This window comes from Erinaceus europaeus, chromosome 17, assembly GCF_950295315.1.
Source record: "Erinaceus europaeus chromosome 17, mEriEur2.1, whole genome shotgun sequence".
Classification (NCBI taxonomy): Eukaryota; Metazoa; Chordata; class Mammalia; order Eulipotyphla; family Erinaceidae; genus Erinaceus; species Erinaceus europaeus.
This window is the reverse complement of record NC_080178.1, coordinates 26,148,569-26,172,382: the sequence shown is the minus strand read 5'-3', so window position 1 is coordinate 26,172,382 and position 23,814 is coordinate 26,148,569. Positions and strand designations below refer to the sequence as shown.

General features: G+C 44.1%; 1 protein-coding gene across 3 annotated transcripts in view; it reads left to right on the top strand.

The window, feature by feature from the left end:
• Positions 1-23,814, top strand: part of LDLRAD3 (low density lipoprotein receptor class A domain containing 3) — an 852,030-nt gene that overhangs the window by 36,392 nt on the left and 791,824 nt on the right. The gene's annotated exons all lie outside the window — the stretch shown is intronic.

Below are 23,814 nucleotides of genomic sequence, written 5' to 3'. Positions count from 1 at the left end.
CACCCCGGTTCCATGGCTGCCAGTTCTTAGCAACATCGCCCCGCCAGATATTCGTCGGGATGCGGCATCATCTAAGTTCATTTCCCATGTCTATGCTCGACCGGACCTGCCAATATACGCGGATATCTTCGCCCACCCTGTCCAACGCTTGACGTCTCGTCACCCAATCTGGTCCCCTACGCCTACACTGAACTTCTCTGTTCCAGTCTCTTGGAAACAGAGTTGGCAGTCAGCTGAGGTCAAGAACAAACACCTCATCACAGACCCCTGCAAGCGTCAACCCGGCTTTGACCTAGCACGTTATGATTGGGCCCTCCTCAATCGCTATCGAACAGGCCATGGCCGGTGCGCCGCTATGTTCCATCGCTGGGGAGCCAGAGACGACCCGAACTGCCCCTGCGGCTACAGACAGACTATGACCCACATAGTCAACAACTGCCACCTCTCCAGATTCAAAGGAGGTCTCGAAACTTTACATCAGGCTCAACCTGATGCTGTTGACTGGCTACGGAAGAAGGGCAAACGCTAGAAGAAGAAGAAGGTCAGGTCACACCTTCGGAAATACAAAGCATGGTGGAAAGGCAGTGAGAGAGGAAGAGAGGCTTTTACCATGAGAGCAAGGGTCCCATGCACTCTCTTTCTTAGCTCTATGACTTTGACCATGTCACTAAACCTCTCCAATCAGTTATAGACAGACTATGACCCACATAGTCAACGACTGCCACCTCTCCAGATTCAAAGGAGGTCTCGAAACTTTACATCAGGCTCAACCTGACGCTGTTAACTGGCTACGGAAGAAGGGCAAACGCTAGAAGAAGAAGAAGTAGACTCCTGTGTGGATTAAATGACATAATGTTGATAAGAAATGGATGTCCCTGGTAAGCTCTTAATATTGTTAAGAGTAAAAAAGTAATGGATACATTGGGTCTTACTGGCAGGTGCACCTTCTGTTGAAATGATGTTTTTACATACTTATGGAACTAAAAGAGGACACGGACAGACGGATGGGGATGTGCGCGCACACGCACATGCGCACACACACGATGCCACAGTAAACCAAACACTGATCATTCCAGCTTTTGCATAAAAGGGAAAATACTCAGTACTACGGTTTGAGCTTGCAATGGAGGCAAAAGTTATTGTTGTGGATGGAATGAGAGGTAAGGGGTCTAGGGATTCCCCTTGAAACTCGGTTGGTGGGGTTCTAAATGAATGTCATAGTGAAAAAATCACAGTGACTCCATCAGATTTTAGGAAAATAGCATTTATTGAAGCAAGTACAGAGATAGGAAGAAGAGAGATGTTCTGCTAAGACAAAACCTATAGTAGAATCTTAACTGTTTGTATTTTGGAAGGCCAAGGTGAATAGCAACAACTTGGAGGTGTTTGAGCCTCTTTCTTTCTTTTTTTTTTTTTTGCCTCCAGGGTTATTGCTGGGACTTGGTGCCTGCACTAAGAATCCACTGCTTCTGTGGTCTTTTTTTTTTTTTTTTAATTCCTTTTGATAGGACAGAGAGAAATTGAGAGGGGAGAGTGAGACAGAGAGGGAGAGAGAAAGATAGATACCTGCAGACCTGCTTCACCATTTGTGAGGTGATCTCCCTACAGGTGGGGAGCCAAGGGCTCAAACCAGGATCCTCGTGTGGGTCTTTGTGCTTCTTAATACCTGTGCTTAACCCAGTGTCGCCCCTTTTTATTTTCCAAATTCAGCTTTAGCATATTGACTGCTGGCTGAATACTGACAGTTGAATTCTTTTCAATGTATCAGTTTCAGGCCACTTCCTCCCCCCTCTCAGGATCATGTCAGATAACCCTGTAGCTTTTTGAGGTCCCAGCTTTATTTGTATTGTTTTTGAGTATCCTTCTCAAATGCTCTAATGGTCCTGATGCTGTGGCCTTCATCCTGCCCTTTAAGGGGAGGGAAGTCATTTTCAGTGGGGCCCTCTCTTAGCCTGCAACGTGACAATGCTACTTTAGGTACAAAGAGCCCTCTGGTCAGATCTCCTTAGAACACCAAGGGTGTTGGCGTCCTCCGCCATGTCATTGCCCTGGTTCTAGCTATGTAATAGATTGTGTGGCACTGTCTCTGTACATGCTGTCTCCCACCTGGGAGGAGAGGTTGTACTTCTGACTCAGATCAGTCATGTGGTCACCAAGGGAAATTCAGTGTAGGAACAGAGGTAGCGGGAAGCTAGGACCAGCAGTAAAAGCAGTAATGTTGGGGTCTGGGATTCCCCTTTGGGAACCAGCTGATAGAAGAGGGAGGGGCTGTTTCTTTGCCACAGCTTCTGGTGGCAGCTGCCCAAATCTGGAGGAGGCCTGGAACAACCCCCCCACCCCCAGCACCCTTGTCTCAAATTGGCTTATTGTAGCTCCTGCCTTTATATCACTTTGGAGGTATACACCTCTGCCCTGATCTAGTTTTCTAGTCCTCTTCTCAACTCTGACACTTATCTCCCCAGACAATATTTTTAGTCCACTTGCAGGTTAGCTATTAAGCTCCATCAAAAATTACCACCGTCATGGGGCCTTAGGAACATACCTAAAACAGACTTCCTATCATCTATCCACCCTAAGATCCCTATTCCCATCATCTCTATTCCCACTTTGTTTTTCCTGATCATTAAATATTTTTTCCTATTATCTTTATGCATTTCAACCACCAAGTTGTGCATGCTGCTGTGATTTCATCTTGCACTTCCTGGGCAGAAGAACACCTGTTAATTTTTTTGGGTTGGTTTCATGGCACAGGAGGCTTTTATCTATCTTTGCCTGGCATGGTGTTTGTCATTGTTCTCATAAATAAGTGGCTGCTTTCATTTTAAATTGCTAAGTCCGTCCATTTCAATTACATCCTTTTTCTTGATCAGTCAGGGTCATTATGATATCAATTCATCTAACAAGCTGTGAGTGGCAGCCAGCGGTCCCTGTGCTCAGCCCAGGCTCTGAGTGGTGTGTGCGGGTGTCTCAGGCATACTTGGGTTGCATTTCAGGAAAACAGTATTTTCTAGTTTTGCTCCTTTCGCTGGAAACTTAAGAAAGGTCACTTAGTTGGCCTCTAAACCTGGGAGTTGGAACTCCTTGGTCCTCCCATCAGCAGTTTGATTTCCTCAGCTATTCTGGGTTGTAGTAATTAGTTCCATATTTGGAACTTCCACTGAAACCTTTCCTGGACAAGGTCAGTAACTCTCCTATATATCTGGCTAAATCAAACTTAGTTATTATTATTATTTTAGTTCAAACATGTTTTAAAATGACTTTTCCTTTTATTTTTGGGTAATGTGACTACTTGAATCATCCCTATTGCATATGTGGTTTGTGTTCTAGTTCAATTGAGCAGTGCTGGTTACAGCCTTTTCTTGTGTTCATGTAATAAATTACTTAGGTGGACCCAGCTGTACTGAAGTATTTTGAGATGAGATAATCCTGGATTATTTGTGTAAACCTAAATCTAATAACAAGTCTTTGTAAGAGGAGAATCTGTCTAAAGACTGTGAAGCTATTAACATGAAGAGGTATAGCCATGCCAGTGTTTACTTTTAGTGCTGTTTGTAATATAGAAGCAATGGGATTGCTTGTCCACCAGTAATGATTAGGTAAAGATGTGGTTTATTTACACAGTGGCACAATATTCGGCTATTAAAAGAAGGTGACATTTGCCATTTGCAACATGGCAGAAATTCAAGGGGATTATGTGAAGTAAAGTAAGGAAAAAGACAAATATTGGATGATTTCTCCTGCATGTGTAGTGCTCACATTATAAAATGCATGGACAAACAAAATGGAATAAGAAAGGAAGCCACTGGACATTGGTGGTAGAACTGAGGTTATCTGAGGTGAAAAAGATGGGCTCAGAGCTGGGGAAAAAAAGCAAGAGGGTTTAAAAAATATGGTAGGATCACTGGCCATTTCCATCAGGAACATCAGCATAAGCCTTTATGTGGGCTTCTTCAGGACTCACTGTGAGCTACCAGTGGTTAGAACTGCCCCACTTCTGAAGGGAGGCTGGGTCGTCCTACTTTGCCACTCAAAGAAAACTGGTCCTGAAATGAGTGCACCTAGAATGTTCCCAGCTGTGACCACCACGGACTGCATGAGAACACAGGCTGACAGGGACTCAGGTTATACAGGCTTCTGTGCTAAATATGAATAGATATGGGGCCCAGGTTAGTTCAGTGTGGTAAATAGTTAATTGTATTTGTATATTTTCTTCAAGTTTGGGAGCTATTCTCTGCCCTGATCTAGTTTTCTTATCCTGTTCTCAACTCTCACACCATCTCCCCAGACAGTATTTTTAGTCCACTTGCAGGTTAGCTATTAAGCTCCATCAAAAATTACCACCGTCATGGGGCCTTAGGAACGTACCTAAAATAGAATTCCTAGCATTTATCCACACTAAGATCCCTATTCCCATATTCTCTATTCCTACTTTATGTTTCCTGCTCCCTAAATATTTTTTCCTATAATCTTTATGCATTTCAGCCATCAAGTTGTGGATACTTCTGTGATTTCATCTTGCACTTCCTGGGCAGAAGACCTCACCAATGTGTCCTGGAACCTCACCTCTCCAGAACCCTATCCCACTAGGGAAAGATAGAAACAGGCTGGGTGTATGGATTGACCTGCCCATGCCCATGTCCAGCAGAGAAACAGTTACAGAAGCCAGACCTTTCCACCTTCTGCACCCCATAAAGAATTTTGGTCCATACCCCCAGAGGGTTAAGTGTTAGGGGAAGATGATTAAAGGGCTGTGAACTCCAATTCCATCAGGACCCAAGCAAGAAGAGGAGTATATAACAAAAAAAACCTGCCTGTGAAAACTGATAAAGTAGGCAACTATTACCGTGACATTAATGAAATTAGACTTATCTACAAATTAAAAAAAAAGGTTTCAAAGATAAATAGGGGGCTGGGTGGTGGCACACCTGGTTGAGCATACGTGTTACAATACTCAAGGACCCAGGTTCAAGTCCCCGGTCCCCACCTGCAGGCGGAAAGCTTTGCAAGTGGTGAAGCAGGGCTGCAGGTGTCTTCGTCTCTCCCTCTCTGTCTTTCCTCCCCTCTTGATTTCTGGCTGTCTCTATCCAACAAATAAAGATATTAAAAAGATTTTTTAGAAAAGGTAAATAGGATGTAGTCTGTAACTTCAAACAGCTTGTAATTTAATAAAATATGCCAAATCCAGCTTATTACAATGTAGACTAGAGGATATCACACAAATAGTTCTGACAAAAACCATTAGAAACAGCATAGGTGGGTGGAGGGTAGATAGCATAATGGTTATGCAAACAGACTCTCATGCCTGAGGCTCCAAAGTCCCAGGTTCAATCCCCCGCACCACCATAAGCCAGAGCTGAATAGTGCTCTGGTTAAAAAAAAAAAAAAGCGGGTGGTAGCGCAGTGGCTAAGCGCACATGGTGCAAAGCACAAGGACCAGCGGGTAGAGCCCCCAGCTCCCCTTGCAGTCGCTTCACAGGCGGTAAAGCAGGTCTGCAGGTGTCTGTCTTTCTCTCCCCCCCCTCTGTCTTCCCCTCCTCTTTCCATTTCTCTGTCCTATTCAACAACGACAACATCAGTAACAACAGTAACAATAAAAAGCAACAATTGCAACAAAAGGGAAAATAAATAAATATTTAAAAAAAGAAACAGCATAGGTTATTTTCTAGGTTCTTCAGCCAGTTTTGCTATATATGATAAAACAAAATAAACACTTGCACCATTCTATTTACAAGAAAAGATGGTAGGTTGTATTTGTGAAATATTAGACAAATAAAGACATGAAGGAGATGACACAGGAAAAGAATGTTTGGGGGCCGGGCAGTGGAACACCAGTTTAAGTGTACATAGTATGAAGTGCAAGGACCCGTGTAAAGATGCTGGTTCGAACCCCTGCTCCCCACCTGCAGGGGAGTTACTTCACAAGTGGTAAAGCAGGGCTCTCCCCTTCTCTGTTTCCCCCTCTTCTCTCAATTTCTCTTTGTGCTATCCAGTAAAATGGAAAAAATGGTCTCCAGGGAGCAGTGGATTCATAGTGCAAGCACCGAGCTCAGTGATAACCCTGGAGGGAAAGAAAAAAAAATGCTCTGTTAAGACAGAACTACAGATTGAAATGATGAGTCTCAAAGCAAAGAAATGCTGGGCGTTCTGGTGGCCACTAGAAAGAAGTTAGCCTTTCCTCAGAAATTCCAGAAAGACCCATTCTATTAACACCTTGCTTTTAGGCTCTTTGTCCTCCAGAATTATTGGGAGAGTAACCATCTGTTTTAAGCCACTCATTGTGGTAATTTGTGACTACTGACCTAGGACACTAATATCAAATAGGGCTAGACTGTTATATCCAGAGCTGCCCTCGATGCTGCCTCACCTGCAGAATTCCACTGAAATTAAATGGTAATTGTATTTGTATACACAGGTATACACAGGTGCCTCCAGTGGTTTATGCAGTGAAGGAAGTTGCCATGATTGTTGGGAAGATGTTATGTCTCTGACCTTATGCTTTCTGATGAGATAGTGGGGCTTCTACTTTGTGCCAGTAATTTCTAGCAGCCAGGAGATGCTTAGTGTCCAGACATTTGATTTGTGGCTTGTAAGGCTGTTCTCTAAAGAGGTTTTGGTTATTTTGCTTGTTTGTCTTACTGTGTTGACTGAAGGAAAAGGAGAAAATAAGCAGTTTACTTATTTTATTCCTACTCTACTCCCCCCCCCCCCAACTTACCGAGAAATCTGCTGTTTCATGAAATATTCCAGATGGATCTTTTTAGTTCTGGGAAACTAAGCATGCTTATCTACCTAGAAGTTTTTTGGGTTCCCACCAAACATTTCAGAAAGGGCCCTCACATTACCAAGTACAAAAATAAACATCTTCAGCTCCATGTCCCCATGTGTCCAAACTTACTTGACCAGCATTTGTTTTCTGCTTACAGAGAAGCCAAAGAAGTTTTTGTTTTGTTTTGTTTTATTTTGCTGATTGTCTACAGGACTGCAGACCTTTCTGAGAATCCTCTCAGTTAATCCTCATGTTATACCTTTGTGGTTCATCTTATTGCCCAGTTTCTAGATGAGGAATCCTGGTCTCTGAAGTGAAGATCACATGGGAACTGAGAAAGCCAGAAAACCTCCCAGTCGAGTCAGAATCCCAAGAGCCTTTCTCTGAAGAATTGAGGACACCAAGGCTGTATCTGGTGAACAGGTCCTCTGGGCTGTTGGGGTTAGGTGACAGGTGGGCAGGATGGGCTGTAGTTGGGAACGTGTCCTCTGCCCTCCAACCCCAGCTAGTAGGCATACCCAGAGTGCATCTGAAAATCATTGCTCTTTACTTGGTCCTTCCCCACCTTCCTCTCCTCAACTCTGCAGGTTCTCCATTGCATTTGTCACCTGAGAATGACAAATGCTAGGTTTTCAGTTTCTCCCTTCAGATGAAACAGAAAACAGTGAGGTGTTCTGCATGTCTTATGAAGTGTTCTCACTGGTTGGTGGAACCTTCTAGAAAATAAGATGATGATATTGAAAGTCTGCACTGGGGCCTTTTAACACGTGACCTCCTGAAGGAGGCACAACAGCAAGAAATCCTTGGGGATGGGGCATGTTCAGTCTGTAGTGTGAAGAAGAAACATATTTGCGCTGGAATGTCCCTAGTTATTTATAGGAAGAGGTACAATTTTGAAATAGTTTATATGTGTAATGCTTTGGATATGTCCCTCCATCAACCTGCAAAGGATCTAGAAAGACTGGACTCTGTTCCATTCCTGCCATCCGGCCTGTAGAATGTGTCCCCCGGGGAGTTGGGCGGTAACACAGCAGGTTAAGCGCACATGGCACAAGGCACAAGGATCACACTTCGAGCCCCCAGCATGGGGAGGTCACTTCACAAGTGGTGAAGCAGGTCTTCAGGTGTCTGTGTTTCTCTCCTCCTCTCTCGATTTCTCTCTTTCCTACCCAACAACAACAATAGCTATAACAACTACAACAAGGGCAACAAAATGGGAAAAAATGGTCTCCAGGAGCAGTGGATTCATAGTGTAGGCACTGAGCCCCAGGAATAACTCTGGAGGCAAAAAAAAGTGTCCCCAAGAAGAGGTTCAATGGGTTTAACAAGAAGACATCTGCTACTGCAGTAAAGGCCTGACCTCTCCTAACATGTTTTCTACTATATTCTCATGTATCTCACTACCATTCTACAGGCCGGATGGCAGGAATGGAACAGAGTCCAGTCTTTCTAGATCCTTTGCAGGTTGATGGAGGGACTCCACTGCCTGGAATAAGGAGCACAGTAGGAGAAGTGCACGTACATTGCTATGTGCTGTCTGTTTTTTTTTTTTAATATTTATTTTATTTATTGGATAGAAACAGAAATTGGGGGTTGGGTGGTGATGCACATGTGACATAAAGCATAAGGATCCTGGCTTGAGCCCCTGGCTCCCCACCTGCAGGGGGGGTTGCCTCACAAATGGTGAAGCTGGTCTGCAGGTGTCTATCTTTCTCTCTTCCTCTCTGTCACCCCCTTCTCTTTCAATTTCTCTCTGTCCAGTCCAGTAAAATGAAAAAAAAAATGACCACCAGGAGCAGGGTATTCATAGTGCAGGCACTGTATGCCAGTGATAACCTTGGAGACATATATATGACAGAGACACATATATATATATGACAGAAATTGAGAGGGGAAAGGGGAAGACAGAGAGGCAGAGAGACATCTGCAGCACCACTTCAGCACTCCTAAAGTTTTCCCCCTGCAGGTGGGGTCTCGGTCTTGAACCCAGGTCCATGCGTTTGCTTAACCAGGTGCACCACTACCCAGCTCTGCATCTTCTGTTTTTCATCACCATCTCACCTTCTCTTGATCAAAACTAGTCGTGTAGGCCTTTCTCTGGGCAGTAGGTATGCTGGTACAGACGAAATGTCAGAGGGTACCATGCTCTGCTTCCACTAACACAGAACCCTGTGAGCGATGAGCTCATGCAATTCAGGTCATGGCTTAGCAAGTCGTAGTGGGCCCACGTTCCTCCACATCAGAGACTGTATTGCTGTACCACATCTTCCTCACCCCTTTTCAGCGCTCAGCAGATGTTGGCTCAGTTGAATGAAAGGGGCATTTAAAGCCTGTTCTGTGGTTGGGGACATAGCTCAGCATTAGAGTACAGGACTTTTATATCTGAGGCCCGAGAAGCCATAGGTTCAGTCCCTGGTACTACAATATGTCAGAGCTGAGCAGTGTTTTGGTCTTTTTCTTTCATTTAAAACAAACAAACAAACAAGCAAAATTAAATAAAATAAGTTTTGATATTCGGTCTGATTTGAAGGGCTTTTCTTAGAATTCTCTTACGATAGAGCAATCAGCCTAGAGTGGAATGATCAGACCTCCTAATATGAAGGCGCATCAGGTTCTTGCTGTAACAAATCACTGTATTTTGTTAGCACGAAAATACCCAAATCATTGCATTTTTAAATATCTTTTTCTCCTTAAAATACCTTCTCACAGGAAAATCACTTTATAAACGCAGTGGGAAAACTTGGTACCTGTTAGCTTGTAGTTAGAGCATGGGATGTCTTTAGAGTCAGGCAGCAGGAGTCTGTATCCCGTTTTCCACACTTAGTCTTTATGCGATTTGAACTAGTTACTGAATCTTTCTCAACCTGTTTTCTTATCGATGAAATGGAGGCTAAAATTGACTGGCTCTTGGGGTGGTGGCTGTAAAGACTTGTCAACTATATTCATTTCCTCAGGCTGTCACAATAAACGGCAGTAGATGGGGGTGACTTAGAACAACAGGAAATCTATTCACTCACAGTTCTAGAGGCTGAGTGTCAGCAGGTGTGCCTCCTTCTGGAGGCTCCCTGCTTCTCTCCTGACTCCAGGTGCCGCCCACCAAATGGGCTTGGCATTCCTTGGCTTTCAGCTGCCTCACAGGTCTCTCTAGCTCCATCCTTATCTGGCTTTGGTGTTCCCCTGTGTTTGTGTCCCGACTTCTCTCTCTCTCTCTCACAAGACCAGTCCCTGGATTAAGGTCTATTCTCATCCAGTATGACCTCTTCTTGACTTGAGTGTATCTGTAAGGATCCATTAATCAAATAAGATTACACTCACAGGAATGGGAGCGTCCAACTTGAACATAAACTTTAGGGGGAAAGAATTTCACACATTTCAGTAGCATAGGAAACACATTAACACATTGTCTATCCATAGTAAATCTTTCAGAAACAGTAATTTCCATTGCTCTTTTGAGTATAGTGTTTGGGAAAGCTGACATTTAAGTAACTATCTGAATCTTGCAGTAGTTTTAGACTTTTGAGATTATTATTATCAATAAAATCAGAGCCTTTTTGTTGTCTTTTTTTTCTTGTGAGGGAGGTAATGCACTGCTTTTATTTACAATATGATGTTCTTTTAGGGTATGCATAAGAACTGCCATGCATCTCAATTACAGAAGACATTTGGTATTTGGATTTTGAGTGACTTCAGCCCAGTGCAGCCCTGGTTTCCTTCGGGCACTTTTGTCTTGCTTAGTGATGCAAAACAGAAAATACACCCAAATGGCTACCTCAGAATGAGGACTGCCATTATTGCTTCTTTTACCTCAGGGCCTCCAAACTGCAGAAGCTTATTCACTGCAAGGCAAGGAGGGCTCTAAATTTTCTGCCTCTATATATTACATTCCGTATTATGCTTGAACATGGGGAAATTAATTGTGGCCGAGGCAGGGGAGACAGGGAAAACCTATAATGGTTTATCATATTTTGCAGGCTTTGTGAGGACCATAAATTTAAAGCACATAGGAATTTTATTTATTCTGGAGATTTTGCAAATTTATCATGTTCCCTTTCTCTGAGAGTGACAAGTTCTTTGAGAAAACAGAGCCTCTGATTTGGAAGTCAAAAGAGGGCCAACTCTGGAGATGTTCCCGGTGTCCCAGACAGCTCCAGCTTCTTTGGTTACATGACGGCTAATAGGTAAATTATTAATGAAGGCAATGCTAAGGGGTGGGGGTTGGGAAGGAGGCTGCTTTCGACCATTGTTTCTCCTCTGACATCAGCTCTTTAATAGAGGCAGTTGTAGGAGTCAGATTTCATATGGATTAGTTCATAAATCCAGTGGTTGGGTTGTTGTGTGTGGATGGGAGGGGGGAAGGAGCTCAGAGTGGCCTCTAACTATATTTTCTGAGTGCCCTTGTGTATGAAATCTAGTCATTATGTAGAGTAGACCAGTAACCCTCTGGGTTCTTTTCAGTCTGGACGAGGAATCAGATTAACATCCAGCAGAGCTGTAGGAGAAAACACATTTAATGACATACATATGGAGAATCCACATTGATGTGAATTCTAAAACCAGTGAGGCAAAATGAGGATAGGAATGAGACAGGGACTTGGGACTTCTAGCAAATAGGAAGGGAACTCCTGCATGTAAAGAGGCTACTCTTAGGTTGGAAGCCAGATGCTCTGTAATTAGCTGTTTATTTTGCCTCATAGGTAGATTTGTCTGATAGAAAGTTATTCTGGGGAGTCGGGTGGTAGCGTAGGTGGTTAAGCGCACGTGGTGCAAAGCACAAGGACCAGCATAAGGATCCGATTCGAGCCCCCGGCTCCCCACCTGCAGGGGAGTCGCATCACAGGTGGTGAAGCAGGTCTGCAGGTGTCTATCTTTCTCTCCCCCAATCTGTCCTCCCCATCTTTCTCCATTTCTCTCCGTCCTATCCAACAATGACGACAGCAGCAACAACAGTGATAAACAACAAAGGCAACAAAAGGGAAAATAAATAAATACATACTAAAAATTAAAAAAAAAAGAAAGTTATTCTGGGGCCAGGTATTGGTGCATCTGGTTGAGTGCACATATTACAATGTGCAGGGACCCAAGTTCGAGTCCCTGGCTCCCTACTTTCAGGGGGGGGGGTCGCTTCACAGGTGGTGAAGCAGGTCTGCTGGTGTCTACATCTCTCTCCCCCTCTCTGTCTTCCCCTCCTCTCTTGATTTCTCTCTATCCTATCCAACAATGATAATGATATAACAACAAGGACAAAAAAAAAAGGGGGGAAAAAGCCTCCAGGAGCAGTGGATTCATAGTGTAGGGATTGAGCCCCAGAAATAACCCTGGGTGTGTTTTTATGTATATATATTCATTTGCTGGGACAGAGAGAAAGCCAGAAGGGTAGAGGAAATAGAGTGGGAGAGAGAAAGAGAGACACCTGCAGCACTGCTTTCCTCCTGTATGTGGGGACTGTGTCCTTGCTCAGTGAAGTGTGTGAACTCAACCAAGCAAGTGCTTTATCACTCAGTCCCTACCTAATCCTTTGTGATACAGGAATATTTATTTATTCATTCATTCATTCATTTATTCATTTATTTTTTATATTTATTTTCCCTTTTGTTGCCCTTGTTTTTCATTGTTGTTGTAGTCATTATTGTTGTTATTGTTGGTGTTGTCGTTGTTGGATAGGACAGAGAGAAATGGAGAGAGGAGGAAAACAGAGAGGGGAGAGAAAGACAGACACCTGCAGACCTGCTTCACCGCCTGTGAAGCGACTCCCCTGAAGGTGGGGAGCCAGGGGCTTGAACTGGGATCCTTAGGCTGGTCCTTATGCTTTGCGCCACGTGCACTTAACCCGATGCGCTGCTGCCCGACTCCCTTTTTATTGTTGTTGTTGTTTTTATCTCTGCTCAGATCCATCTTGATGCAAGGTTAAACAGGGAAATTTACCTATTACTGAGTTTTGAGTTTAGCAGCTCCTAGTAACATGGAAAATACTCTCTCAACTTATTTATTTGAATAGAGGCAGAAAAAATTTGAGAGCAAAGGGTGAAATAGAGAGAGAGAGAGAGAGACAGACACCTGCAGCACTGTTTCATTTCTGTGAAGCTTTCCCCTGCCACTGGGGACTGGTGGCTTGAACCTGGGTCCTTGCACATGGTAATGTGTGCACTAAACCAGGTGCATCACCATCCAGCATCTTTATCTATTTTCATATTCCAAGAAGGTGCATATCCCAAGGGTTGAAATTCTCTGATGTAAAAGTTTTTTTCCAATAGCTAAACCCCTCCTTTTTTTTTCTTTCTGTATTTATTGGATAGAGACAACCAGAAATCAAGTTGGAAAGGGAAAAGAGGAAACACCTGCAGCCCTGCTTCACCACTTGAAAAGCTTAACCCCCTGCAAGTGGGGCTAAACCCCCTTTTTAATATTTTATTTTAATGGAAAAGGAGGGAGGGAGGGAGAGAGAGAGAGAGAGGGAGAGAGAACACACATATTTCAGAAATGAATGAAAAGGAAAAAAAATCAATCCAGGAGTGGTGAAACCCTACATATTTGGGGGGGAGAGAACAGGCTTTACCAAGTTCAATCCCCAGCACTATCATAAGCCGGGGCTGAGCAAAGCTTCCTCTGTCTCTCTTTCTCTCTCTCTCCCCCTCTCTCCCTCTCTCCGTCTCATCGTCTCTCCCTCTCCCTCTCACAGTCTTGATGGAAATCCATGAACTGGTTTCAAAGAATTATAAAGTAATATGTCAATCTCTCAGTAACCTATAGCCTCCTGTCTTTGAACTTCACTGACCCATAGAAACATTTATATGCCAACATAAACATCTGTACACAGATGGTTTATAGTAGCAGTGGACAAACAACTCAAACATCCATCAGTGGATAAATATATATGACTAAGATAAATAAATGGTATAGAATGGAATATTGTTTCTTATAAGAAGGAATGAAACACAAGATCTCTACCACAACATGATGAATCTTGAAAACATTATGCTAAGTAGAAAACAACTGTCATAGAAAACAACATGATGTATTATTCTGTTTTCTTCAGTCACCCAGAATTTAAATCCATGTAAAGTAATTGGGGAGATTGAGAGGACATAAGGAGTGACTGCTCATGATTGTGGGGTTTCCTTCCGGAGTGGTGTAATGTTCTAATATTGATTGTGGTGATGATTGTTAATTCTAAATATATCAAAGGCCATTGAAGTGTATACTTTGCATGGGCAAATTGTATGGTTCATGAATATCTGAGACTACTGAAACTCACACTATGGGGGTTGGATGGTGGCACACCAAGTTAAGCACACAGGAGGAAGTGCAAGGACCACACACAAGGATCCTGGTTTGAGCACTTGGCTTCCCACCTGCAGAGGAGGTCGCTTCAGTAGTGGTGAAGCAGGTCTGCGGGTGTCTCTCTGTCTCTTTCCCACTCGCTCTTCCCCTCCCTTCTCTGTCTTATCCAGTTAAAAAAAAAAATGGAAGACATGTCCTCCAGGAGCAGGCATCTAGCCCCAGCGATAACCCTGGAGGCAAAACAAAAACAAACAAACAGCCTTCCCACTTATGAGACTGGGACATAGCTCACTGGATACAAAGCATACCTTACCATGCTTACTGGGACATAGCTCACAAAGCATACCTTACCATGCTCAGAGAACTGGGTTTTAAGTCCTGGCACCATGTGAGGACTGTGGGTAGGTGAAGGGAATTGTATGGATGGCGGAATAGCACTGTGGTGTCTCCTCTCTCAGAGAACTAGTGAATGGAAAATTCAACTTTAAGAGACTTCTTGGGAATCGGGCGGTAGCACAGCCGGTTAAGTGTACATGGCTCTAAGCGCAGGGCCGGCTGTTGTTGTGCGGGCCGTGGAGAAGAGAGAGAGGAGGTCCGGAGTGAAGAGGGAACACAAATCTTTATTTGCGCTGGCACCTCAGAGTTGGGTGCTAGAGAAGCAGGTTGGGCCACGTGGAGGTAGCGAAAATGGCCGCCTCACGCAGTAACCTTTCCTGCGTCTGAACACTGAAGTGAAGCGCTGGCAAGAGAGCGAGGTGCGGAAGAAGAAGGGCTTTTATAGGAGCAGCTTTCGTGAGAATGGGAAGGGGGAGGAGTAACCATAGCACTCCAGGATAGGATAATAACTCTTGTGAGAATGGGAGGGTGGAGGAGTGACCAAAGCACTCCAAATATCGTGGGGAAATAGACAATGCCCTGAGGGCACAACATGGTGAAACAGGCACTCCGAGAATGTCCCAACTCTAGCAGGAACTAGCAGTAGCCTGAGGGGGCAACATGGCAGATGTGGCTGCATATGCACAATTTCCCAGCATCTCCCCCTTTCCTTTTATCTAATGCCCAGGACAACAGTGTGTAAAGTCTATGAACTACTCAGGGTCAGTCTATGAAAAACCAGCAACATGAAGGGAAGGAAGCTGCTGTAAAATTATCTAAAGTGTCCAAAGGGTATACCAGTAAGTCCGATAGAAGTCTTAGTCTAAAGTAGGCAACTAGGGGGAGAAATGGCAGGGGATGAAATGCTGCATGAGGAAGGTCAGCCTCTGGAATTCTGCTTTTCTGTAGAGAGTGAGCTGGAACCACCAAAACGTGACAGGTCAAAGCAGAAGCAGGAAAGGCAGACAGGCAGTAAAAAAGTTCTGTCCTTGGAGTCTGTGAATCAGGTTCTTCAGATCGCATCAGGTGACATCTAGGGTTTCCGGGGGTGTGCCACTGTAGTCGTGCCATCTAGTGGGGTGATGTCAGGGTGTGCAGGGGTCCAGATGTTTTTTTCCAGGATTCCTGTGGAAGAAACACAAACAATCTGCTTCTCGTGGTTAGCAGGGCATCTGATTTGAATGTTTTATAGAAAAAGAGGTTTGGTGCCTTAGCCAACTGAGTATTGGGGGATGTATCTTTCCTATTCATTTATTATTATATTTTATATTATTTGTCATGGTAGTCAGCCGTTATCTGGAAGGTCCTGGGTGATTCATGGGGAAAAAGAACTTATCTTTTAACAAGTACTCTAAGGTGTAGGGAAGTGGGATCTTTTTTTTTTTTTTTTTTTTTGGTATTTTGCCTTTTGTTGCCCTAGTTGTTTTATTGTTGTAATTATATTGTTGATGTTACTGATATTGTGGTTGTTGGATAGAACAGAGAGAAATGGAGAGAGGAGGGGAAGACAGAGAAGAGGAGAGAAAAAGAAAAATCAGTAACAGCCGGCTTAAGGATCCCGGTTCGAGCCCCCAGCTCCCCACTACAGGGGAGTCACCTCACAGGGGGTGGAGCAGGTCTGCAGGTGTCTGTCTTTCTCTATCCCCTCTTTCTTCCCCATCTCTCTCCAGTTCTCTGTGTCCTAACAACGACATCAATAACAACAACAATAACAATTACAACAATAAAAGAAAAAGAGGCTTCTCAGTTGTACCCTGCATATGCACAGCTCTGGTTCCCCCCTTCTATGCCTGAAAGGGGGAAAAATGTCAGTTACATTGCAAGCTAGAACACTTATAGAAATCAGAATAAAAATCTACTCTTTCTGGGGGCTGGGCGGTAGTGCTTGCGGGTTAAGCGCACTTGGCACAAAGCATAAGGACCAGTGTTAAGGATCCTGGTTCAATCCCCCGGCTCCCCACCTTCATGGCAGTTGCTTCACAGGTGGTGAAGTAGGTTTGCAGGTGTCTGTCTTTCTCTCCCCCTCTCTGTCTTCCCCTCCTCTCTCCATTTCTCTCTGTCCTATCCAACAGCAATGACAGCAAAAACAATAATAACAACAACAACAACGATAAACAACAAGGGCAACAAAAGGGGAAAAATAGCCTCCAAGAGCAGTGGATTCATAGTGCAGGCACTGAGCCCAGCAATAACCCTGGAGGTAAAATACAAATAAAAACAATCGCCTCTTTCTGTGTCTGATACATTTTGATACATTCTAGACCATTCATTCATTCTCTTTTTAAGATCTTTATGTATTGATTGATGTGAGAAACAAGTGGAAGCAGGGTGGGGAGAGTTGGGAAGCTAGAGCATTACTCTGGTGCATGTGATGCAATGCCAGGGACCAAACTTGAGACCTCAAACCTGCGAATCCAGTGTTCTATATCCACGGTGACACTGCCGAGGCCATTCTAGTCCATCTTTTCAAAGGTACTGGATGTCACCTATCACGTAACTCCAGTGTACACTTCTATAGTTTCTGCTCCGTTTTGCAGATTAAAAAGCAAACCAAACAAACCAAAACCAAGCTCCCAGAGCTGGAGAAAGGGCATAAAGCTTGCACTGTAGATCAGTGACTGAACTGAGACTAGAAACTGAACTCCATTCTATTGTGCTAGCGGAGAGGTTGCATGTGCTTATTCAAAGATGGGGCAGGACCTGGGGTTAAAAGAGGTACTGTCAGTGATTAGCTTCCTCATAAACACCTTCAGGTGTGTGTGTGGGGAGGCTGTGCTGGAAACACATTCAGGAAGCCTTGGGACACGGGGACACGGGAGGACAGGCTGGCTCATTTTGCGCTGAGTGTGGGCATGAGCACATTACGGTGTCTTCAGCAGGGGGCCCTGTTGGTTTCCTTTTCAAGCACAGGTACAATTTTCTATGTGCTAGAGTGTTAAACTAGAAACACCTAACTTCTACTGCAACTCTGTGGGAAATAAGAGGGAATTAGGGAGAAAGGAGAAGCTAATGTTTCCCTATCGTTCTTGAGTTAGCATGTGGGATAGTGGTGCCCTGTGTACAGAGCCCTGGTGAGAGAGAGAGAGGGAGAGGGAGAGGGAAAGAAGAAGAAAAAGAAGGAGGAGGAGGAGGCGGATGGGGGAGGAGGAGGGGAAGGAGAGGAATTTCTTTTTAGGGTAGAGTGCAAAAGTTGGGTTGCCCAGCTTAAGCAGGGTATTCCTGGTGTCTGGCATATCCTCTTCCGGGTTATTCCTGAGGAATTGGGAACTGAATCCTACCTGTTGTCCCTTCCTGTTTTGGTGAGAGGTCATGAAATGGATCGTTCCACTATCCAAGATTTTTGCTCAGCATTAGTAAGAAAATCCTACCTCCTGAATCACTTGCTCCTCCTCAGCAGCTCTCCTTCCTGTGTTAAAAAAAGACTCACTTTGGAGTCGGGCAGTAGCGCACCGGGTTAAGCACACGTGGTGCCAAGCGCAAGGACCAGCCTAAGGATCCCGGTTCAAGCCCCCGGCTCCCCACCTGCAGGGGAGTCGCTTCACAGGTGGTAAAGCAGGTCTGCAGGTGTCTGTCTTTCTCTCCTTCCCTCTGTCTTCCCCTCCTCTCTCCATTTCTTTCTGTCCTATCTAACAATGATGACAACAACAACAACAACAAAAACAACAAGGGCAACAAAAATAAAATAAATAAATAAATAAATAAATATTAAAAAAAAAGACTCACATGGGGGCTGGGTGGTGACGCACCTGGCTGAGCTCAAGGACCCAGTTCAAACCCCGCCCCTTCCTGCAAGAGGGGGCATCATTATTGGGAAAGCAACTTTCTCTTGCCTTCTCTTTAGTCCAATTTGCTTTGAGTCTCCATGTCTCTCTGTCTCTGTCAAATAAATAAGTAAATAAATAAATGAATATTAAAAAAAGAGTCACTGGATTTTAAGGTGTTTCTTCCCCAACTCCTCTCGCTCCTGTTATGAATTCAGTGCTTGTGAAAAGGGTCTGTTTCAAGAGTGGAGATGGAATACATTCTTTTTAGCTGGGGGCAGGGGTAGAGATAGGCGGAGGTACGGCCTTTCAAGCACTTGGCTGCCTTGCAGTGCTTCTGGGGAGCTTGTGGTACTAGGACTGCTGTCTGCTTTTTGTGACAAGAGTGAAAGTCCACTATCCTTGCTTTCACTGAAGGTTTGAAGGTCTGTTTCTTGAATGAGATTTGAGGTCCTTCCTGGCTTGTTTAAAGGGCTGGAGGCACTGAGCTTGATGAAGAGAACTGTAGCAGCAATGTAAGTCATAACTAGTAAAACAGTAAGGTAGCTGACCTGGGAATTAGAGATCAGATTCTTTTTTTTTTTTAATTAATTTTTTAAAATTTCTTTATTGGGGAATTGATGTTTTACATTTGACAGTAAATACAATAGTTTGTACATGCATAACATTTCTCAGTGTTCCATATAACAATACAACCCCCACTAGGTCCTCTGTCATCCTTCTTGGACCTGTATTCTCCCCCCCTACCCACCCCAGAGTCTTTTACTTTGGTGCGATATGCCAATTCCAGTTCAGGAGAAAACTTGTGTTTTTTCTTCTGATCTTGTTTTTCAACTTCTGCCTGAGAGTGAGATCATCCCATATTCATCCTTCTGTTTCTGACTTATTTCACTTAACATGAATTTTTCAAAGTCCATCCAAGATCAGCTGAAAACAGTGAAGTCACCATTTTTAATAGCTGAGTAGTAGTATTCCATTGTGTATATATACCACAACTTAAGAGCTCAGATTCTTGTAATATCTCAGTGCCTAAGATCCTGCAGACCCATCTCAAGCCCTTCCCTCCACTTGCTGACATTGTCTTTGGCAGTGGTATGTTTTCTTTCTTTCTTTCTTTCTTTCTTTCTTTCTTTCTTTCTTTCTTTCTTTCTTTCTTTCTCTCTCTTTCTCTCTCTTTCTTTTTTCCTTCTTTCCTTCCTTTCTTCCTTTCTTTCTTTCTTCCTTCCTCCCTCCCTCCCTTCCTTCCTTCCTTCCTTTTTCTTTTTCATCTTCTTTCTCTTTTTCTTTTCCTTGTCCTTTTTCTTTTTCTACTTCTACTTCTCCTCCTCCTCCTTCTTTTTTGTATAAGAACATTCTTCAGCTCCAGCTTGTGGTACTGGGGACTGAACTTAGGACCATGGAGCCTCAGACATAAAAGTCTTTTTACATAACCATTATGCTATCTTCCTGGTCCCATGCTTCCCTTTCTAAGCCTCTGTTTTCTCATTTATCAAACAAGGGTGGTACATCCTTACCTCATGGATGACAGACCAACAACTGAGACAAAGCAATACTTGTATAGCACTTGGCATCCAGGGGCCCCGTATACATCCTCAAGAGATAATAGCCACTTTTCATAACCCCACTTGACAGATCAGGAAACTGAGGCTTCAACAGGTGATATGACTTGCACAGGGCTCAGAGCTTATACACAGTCCAGATCTGACTCTGGACTTCATGTTGTCACTAGCCTGCTCTCTGCACTTAGCATCTGATAAATGCCAGATGTTCAGCGTAAGAAAAACACTGTGGTGATGGGTGCTGGGTCTCTGCTGCTTTTTCAGATTTTGCAGTGAGGGTGTTCCGCTTACCCAGGTCACCTTAAGGATCTTCACAGGATGCCAGGGTGGTTCGCCTTGGTCCCTTCTTCCGCCTTTGTCTAGCCCCAATGTACTGAGATCAAGGAGGGACTCCTACTTGATGATCTGAAGAGCTCTGAGCTGATTTTTGGACATGCTAATTCTTTGTCATCCTGGTTTAGAGTGTGTGTGTGTGTGTGTGTGTGTGTGTGTACACACACCACGCCTGTGTGCTTATCATTCATCTTCTCTGTTTGCTATTACAATCTCCCTGGGCAGATAAAGCCCTTCCCTTCCCTCCCTCTTCTCTGATGCTTACAAACATCCCCAAGGGCTAATAAGCACTGGTTGCACCCAAGAAATAGAATATGCGCATGTAATACTAGATTTAGAGGCTTTTCCCTGCAGTCTTCTTTCAGCCAAAGTGGGCCCGAACTTTGTCAGGCTTGTGTGCACAGCTGTGTGAAGTCACTGGGAGCCTGGTGGGAGACTGAAGAAAGCAGCAAAAGTAGAACACAGTCCTTGAATGAACCACTATTCAAGATTATCCTCAGATACCTTTGGGAAATATCCCCAGTGGTTCCAGCTAGGTCAGCCTTTTGAGTCTGGGAGTCTGTGGTTTATAGAGGCTGCTGGTTTCTAATTGGAGCCTTGCTCTCATGGCTGAAGGAATCCTTTGGACTCAGTGCAGTAACAGTAATAGCAATTTAAAGGAGGCTCATTACTGAAGCAGTTATTGCTTTTGTTCAGAATGGCCCATCTAAGTCAGGCCCTATTAAATACGGCAATTTAACTGACACTTAGCTTCTTTAGGGAGATAAATTATCCTTTGGCCTGGTCACCTCCACTTTGAAATCTTATCGTTGGTATGAGCCCGGGGAGAGCAGTTCGGGTCGATGCATTTGCTCATGGAAACCCATATTCCAGTCATTTGTCCGGAGCACATTTAATGAACATCTACTCTGTACAACTCTGGGTGAAGCCCTGGATATATGATGAAAGTGAGGAGACGCGGACTCCGCTTTAAAAGAGCTCACAGCTCTTAGGAGTTGTGAATTGAGCACCTGTTGTGTGCAGAGATCTGTGTTGGGGCAGTATTGTGCAGAAGACAGTATAATGGTAGAGTGTGCATCCCAGAGTGGGTGAGGGGTTCTTGCAGTCTTATGCAAGGATGGGCTTGCAGTCTGTTAGCTGTAACAATAGCCTGGAACTGAGTGCTGCTTATAAGAGAGGTGTAAGGAGATGCCACAAGCACCTACGTAGGAATGATTTGTTCAGTTGGTTGAATGGAGGAAGGCTTTATAGCAGAGGTGACATTCCCTGATCCTTGGAGTGTGTCTTCTCTGATGCTGATGTGAGTTAGCCAGGTGACTTTTGAATTTAAGATTTACTTATTAATGAGAGGGGGGAGAGGGAGGAGCCAGAGTATCATTCTGGCATTTGTAATGCTAGGGAATCTAACTCAGAACCTCGTGGGAGAGCGTCTGACTCTTCGTACACTGTGCCAGCTCCCTGACCTTTTTCTCTTCTGTGCTTATCTTTTAAGGCCTTTAAAGCAGAGCCTGTCCTGGCCGGCGGCCTCTCTAGATTGGAGCCCGCCCTTCTCCCCATCTCTCCTTATGCCCGTGTGGCTTCTCCTTGGTGCTCTTGACTTGTCTTTGTTGCGCCCACCTTTTCCTCATCCTGCCCACTGCCCCTCAGACTGCATGTTCATGTCACCCCTTTCTCCTGCCTATACTTACCACAGGCCCCCGTCTGTCTCATCCAGTGGTGGCCAGGATGCAGCACAAATGACAGCCGTGAGCCACTCAGCAGAGCGCTAGCACACAGAATAGCTAAGAAGACTGAGCCACGCATCCTGTGGATCTGGCAGAGACGCTCCGGGGACCTCTGTGTGCCTGCAGAGACCTGCACAGGGATGTTCACTGTGGCTGTTTGAAGCAGTGCAGTATTGGAAATGACTTCATTGTCTGTGTAAGGGACTGAGCACATAAATGATGGCAATATCATCAAGTGGAGTTCTACCCTGCAACTACAGTGAATAGATTAGACAGCCACTCTATTCATCTATCTGTGGACGTGGATAAATCTCAAAAAGGAACGTAGAGTGGGAATAAGGAAGGGTGCAAGTGGTCTGTGCCACCAGAGTTTGTTTTAAAACCAAACAAAATAGTACTATTCTATTTATTATATACATATGGATATAGTATGGATATATGCATCCATAACATGTATGTGTTATGTAAATTACATGTGAACTATTGAATTATGAGTATGTGGTAAACAGAAAACATGGGATGAAGACAAACACTGGAGTTAGTTACTTGGAAAAGTGGAAAGAGAATGGGATGGTGGGTACCCTGTCAGTAGTATTTTAAAAAATATTTTATGCCACCACCTGGTCCCTTAGTCAAATTTTAATTTTTAAAAAATTTTTATTTATAAAATGGAAATATTGACAAGACCATAGGATAAAAAGGGTACAATTCCACACAGTTCCCACCACCAGAACTCCATATCCCATCTCCTCCCTTGATAGCTTCACTATTCTTTATCCCTCTGGGAGTATGGACCCAGGGCCACTATGGGGTGCAGAAGGTGGAAGGTCTGGCTTCTGGAATTGCTTCACAGTTGAACATGGGCGTTGGCAGATCCAGCCGTACTCCCAGCCTGTCTCTCTCTTTCCCTAGTGGGGCAAGCCTCTGGAGAAGCAGGGCTCCAGGACACATTGGTAGGGTTGTCTGTCCAGGAAAGTCAGGTTGGCATCATGGTAGCATCTGGAACCTGGTGGCTGAAAAAGAGTTAAGATATAAAGTAGAACAAATTGTTTACTAATCAGGAACCTAAAGGCAAGAATATTGCAGACAAGATTTGGGGTCTCCATTTTGGAAAAAGCTAGTAGGTCTATTTTAATTATATTCCAAGGGGCCCATGACTTTACTAGTTTTTGCCTGAGCCCAATAGCTAACATGCAGGTGAACCTAGGTATTGTCTGGGGAATTTTAAATTTTTAAGAAAGATGAAATGAATATGGAAAAATGATGCTATTTGTGCCTTTGGGGGCCTGAATAGATGTTAAAATCTGTACTTGATATACTTGAAATTTTTTGTAATATAAATTACCATATTATTATATATATATATCATATGCATAATAAGCATACATAATAATTTTTTGTTTGTTTAAAAGTATAGTTAAAGAGTGGGAGGCTGTGTGGAGTATATGGAGTTGAGTTTGTGGGGAGCAAGTCCCTGGATGGTACAAATAGAGAGGTAAGTGGCACCTTGATCATGCCCACTGAGAATCATCTAACCATTGGGATTTGGGGAAAAGAGACCTGAAGTAGAGATAGTGAGGTGATCAACCCTTAGTCTGGAAAAGTGACTGGGGTTGGTGGTTTGGGGAGCTTGGCGACTCAAAGGAGGGACTGGAAGCCATTGTTAGGTTCCAGGTAGTGAATGAAGCCGGAGACGGGCAGAAAGCAAGGATGTGAATCAGTAGGACCTGGTTCAGAGAGAATGTGGACAGTTACATTGTACTGGAGTCTTTGCTACTGCCTTTTTTTTTTTTTCCTTCGAGGGTTATCGCTGCTGGCACTACAAATCTGCTCCTGGCAGCTATTTTTTCCCTTTTTTTTTTTTTTTTTACTTTAATGGATAGGACAGAGAGAAATTGAGAGGGGGAGGGGAAAATAGGGAGAGAGAAAGAGACACACCTGCAAACCAGCTCCATCACTCGTGAAGCATCCACCTGCAGGTGAGAAGCAGGAAGTGGGGGCCAGGTGGCTCAAACCTG